This window comes from Otolemur garnettii, unplaced genomic scaffold (assembly GCF_000181295.1).
Source record: "Otolemur garnettii isolate 467f Iridium unplaced genomic scaffold, OtoGar3 scaffold00551, whole genome shotgun sequence".
Lineage (NCBI taxonomy): Eukaryota > Metazoa > Chordata > Mammalia > Primates > Galagidae > Otolemur > Otolemur garnettii.
Window position 1 is genome coordinate 14,988 of NW_003852946.1, and position 4,629 is coordinate 19,616.

A 4,629-nucleotide genomic window follows, 5' to 3' on the forward strand; every position below is an offset into this window, starting at 1 on the left:
TATTTCTGCATACCTATAGTCTGCTTGCAGAAGCTTGATCTTCAAAGAGCCATTCTCCTGGAGGAGCATATGAAGCGAACTGACATGTCTCTGCATGGGGTGCTTCTGTCTACACATATAAATGTCTCTCTATTCAGGATGAATTCCTTCATGTCCCATAAGTTTTTAATATTTGTTACTTTACCTCATTCGTGATGCTTTTGCTTCAGAATGATTCTTTCTGATTCACTATGAGTTGTAAATTCCTGATGAAAACTTTGCCATTTTCAAGGTGTTCACAGGGCTTTTAATGAGTATGGATTTTCCAGTGTCTAATGTGGTGTGACTTCTGGCTAAAAGCTTTCCCACATTCACTACATTGATAAGGCTTCTTACCTGTGTGTATTCTCAAATGCAGAGCAAGGGTTGAGAATTGAGAGAAAGCTTTCCCATATTCCTTGCAACCCACATTCATTGCAACCATTGAAACTGGTGAGAAACCAGGTTTCTCACCTGTACAGCTTCTCACATGAACAGTAAGAGATGAATTCTGAGAGAAGGCTTTTCCACACACGTTGCATTCATAAGGTTTATCCCCTGAATGAATTCTCACATGTAAAATAAGCGATGTTCTTTGAGGGAAGGCTTTTCTGCATTCATTACATTCATAGGGTTTCTCTCTAGTGTGAATGTTTTGATGTTATATTATGAGGTGCTTCTTCTGGCCAAAAGCTGTTCCACATTCACTACATTTAAAGGGTTTCTCCCCGATATGGATTTTCTCATGCTCAGTAAGGTTTGATTTGCCACTAAAGGTTTTTCCACACTCCTTACACACAAAGGGCTTCCCTCCCTTGTGAGTTCTCTGGTGTCAGATGAGATTTGACTTCTGAATGAAAGCTTTCCCACAATCTTTACACTCAAAGGGTTTCTCCCCAGTGTGAATTTTCTGATGGGTAAGGAGGTTTTCCTTCTGGCTGAAAGATTTTCCACATTCATTGCACTCAAAAAGCTTCTCTCCGGTATGGGTGTTCTGATGTTTAATGACATACTGCTTTTGGCTAAAGGCTTTTCCACATTCATTGCATTCAAAGGGTTTCTCTCTAGTATGAAAATGCTCATGCTCAGTGAGATTTGATTTGTGGCTGGAGACTTTCCCACATACCTTGCAAGCAAAGGGGTTTTCCCCCCCATAAATTCTCTGCTGACTGAGTTGTAACGTCTGAATGGAAGCTTGCCCACATTCACAAGGTTTCTTTCCAGTATAAATTTTTTGATGAATGAGAATTTACTTTTGGCTGAAGATATTTCCACATTTCTTACATTTATAAGCCTTCTCTGTGTATGGCCTTCAAATGCAAAGTCAAGGATACGATTTGAGAGAAAACGTTATCATACTCAATACATTCAAAGCTTTCTCTCCAGTATATATTTTCTAATACTTAATGATGTATTGGTGCATTCACTGGTTTCTCTCCAACGTGACTTTTTTGCTGTTCAGTGAGATTTGTCATCTAGCTAAAGGCTTTTCGATATTTCTTAGAAGGACGGTATTTCTCTTCAGCATGACTTCTACATTCAATGAGATGTGACATGCGAGTGTAAGATTCCCCACACTCAATAAACTCACAGGCTTTCTCTCCAGTGTGACTGCTCTAATAAAAGAGGGGTACAAACTTTTTAAACTGAAGGCATTTCCACACTGAGTTACACTTAAAGAGAATTAATGCCATAAAGAATAAGCCAGAGGACTTCCAAGCTAATTGAAATGATAATTCTTTCCTACACAACTTTTCTCATAATTCTGAATGTCTTTTGAACTCAAAACTTCACAAAGGTGTTGCCTTAAAAGATTCAAAGTCTGAGATCAGAAGTACTTTTCTAATTTGCTTATATTCACTGTTTTTTCTTCAGTCTGCACTTTAAGGTGGATGCAACTTGCCTCCCAAATCTTGTCACTTATCCATTCATCATCTTCTCAGGCTTCTTCTGGACAGATTTCCTTTCTACTTCCTTCTCCACTATATAGTTAAGTCGTCTTGCTTCAACGGATGATCACATTTGGTTTGGCCACTTTAAAACCTGATACTATTAGGCAATTCCACTTGTCACCATCAACTTTAAAGATATGCCTCCTACTTTCGCACCACGTGGAACCAGGGGCTGTACTGAACCGCAGACAAAGACCACAATTTCCCTAAATGGATAATTTTAAATGGTGTTGTGATTTATTTTGTATCACAGGCAGATACTTTATATATTATTCATTTATTATTCATCATTCATATATAGATTATTTTTGCATATACTTACTTTTTTTTGAGACAGAGTCTCACTTTGTCACCCTGTGTAGAGTGCCGTGGCATCATAGCTCACAGCAGCCTCAAACTCTTAGGCTCAAGTGATCCTCTTGCCTCAGCTTCCCAAGTAGCTGGGACTATGCCAGCTAGCTCTTCCACATTGTGCCACCTGCCACAATGCCCAGCTAGCTGTCCCATTTTTAGTAGAGATGAGGTCTCACTCTTGCTCAGGCCGACCTCTAACTTGTGAGCTCTGGTGATCCACCCACCTCAGCCTCCCAGATTGCACTCCAAGTGGAAATCCCTAGGGCAGCCTGCTAGGATTACAGGCCTGAGCCACCACCCCCAGCCTGCATGTACTTACTTAACTGAGATATACCGTAATGTTCCTGAGGGAAATAAGAGCTTGTGTGCCATTCAACAACAAATCATTAGGTCCCTTCAGTGAGCTAGGTACTAAGCCAATTGTAGGGTACATGATGGCTATGAAAGGTATATAGTACTGGCTGCCATGGAGTTAACTCTAATTTTAAAGACAGATTTAAGTGAATAATGGCAAGCATGTAATAGGAGGGCTCACTATGGATAAATGAGGAAGACCTTTTGGGAAGGACTGAGTATTTAATTTGAGGACTAAAGCATGAATAAGATTGAACTAGTCAAAGAATTGGGCTTAGTTGAGGGTTTTGAGTACATACTGATGTTTCACGTGGAAGAAACTCCCAAGTGCAAATCCCTAGAGCAGAAGAGAGTGTAGTTGTCTTTGAATAAAGGAAAGGTGGAGGTTAACAACACAAAGGAAGACTGATGGGAGGGAGTTAGGACTAGAAGAATGAAGAATTGGGGCCATACTCTAAAGCCACATCACAGAAAGCCTATGTTCTTAAGTAGGGGAGTGTTGTAATTCAGTACATGACTTAAAGAGAGATAGTTCTGGTTTGAGAGTAGATTTTATTTATTTATTTATTTCTTAATTTATTTTCAGACAGTCTCACTATGTTGCCCTGAGTAGAGTGCTGTGGCATCAACCTCAAACTCCTGGGCTCAACTGATCTTCTTGTCTTATCCTCCCGAGTAGCTGGGACTATAGGCACCTGCCACAACACCTGGCTAATTTTTAGAGACACGGTCTCACTCTTGCTCAGGCTGTTCTCAAACTCCTTAGCTCCATCAATCCACCTGTTCTAACCTCCCAGGGTGCTAGGATTACAGGCATGGGCCACTGCACCTGGCCCTGAGAGTAGATTTTAGAAAAAGTATGGAGTCAAAATGGGAGCCTATTGTGCATTTTAAAATGGGATATGATAGCCTATAGTTGGGCGATAGTTATTAAATTATTACTATTAATTAATGGTAATGGGATTGCAGTATATGAAATGTCTGTATTGAAATGACTGTATAAGTATATAGGAGATAAAATCAAAACAATTTAGTTGTTCATTCATTTTTTGGTATTTACTAGAATATATATAGCACTTAGTAAGTCCTAAGTACTAGGACTAGGATTGAGTATGGAATTGTCTTAGTCCATTTGTGCTGCTACAAATATGCCTGAGACTGGATATTTTATAAATTATAGACACTTCTCACAGTTCTGGAGGCTGATAAATTCAAGATTAAGGCACCAACAGAATCAGTGTCTGGCTAAGGCTTAACTCTCCTAAGATGATGTCTTGAACTCTTTCCCTCCTCTGGTGGTACAAAGACTGGCAGGAGGTGGGTGGTTAGGACTTTCCTTTAGCCCTTTTATGAGAGCATTGATCTGTTCAGAAGGACAAGCTCTCATAAGTTAAGCCTCTCAAATGCTTTGGTTGCATTGGAGATTAAGTTTTAACATGAATTTTTGAAGGGGCACAAACTTCAAACCTTAGCAAGAATAGTGTAAAAATTAGACCAGGGCTTGTACTCCACCAGTTTATAATCTAGTAGAGGAGATGTAAAAACATCTCACCAAATTTATAATTTCACTTTGATGATGAATCTGAAAAAGAGGACATAATATTAGGAGTAAATATGCAACAATGTCTTTCTCTTCTTTTTTAATGGGAGTGAGAGGAGCAACAACAATAAAAAAAGAAACCTAGAAAGGTTGTGCTGAGGATTTGACATATAAACTGAGACCAAAAATACAGGGAGTAAGAATTAGCTAGATGGCCTAGAGATTGGGGACATGTTCTACATAGAGACACTATCATGGATCTTTTGATTTATTGGTTATTTGTCTTAATGGTATGAGAAAGAAGGAGAGAACATCAAGGGTTAATTGCAGGTTTGATACTAACATCCATTTACTGAAATAGGAGGAAATAATCAGTCTATAAATCTCTAATATTAAACAGGGGAAAAAAAT

The 4,629-nt window shown here is 39.0% G+C and overlaps 1 pseudogene; it reads right to left on the reverse strand.

The window, feature by feature from the left end:
- Positions 1–286: 286 nt before the first annotated feature.
- Positions 287–1,420, reverse strand: LOC100957002 (annotated as a pseudogene).
- Positions 1,421–4,629: the final 3,209 nt, after the last annotated feature.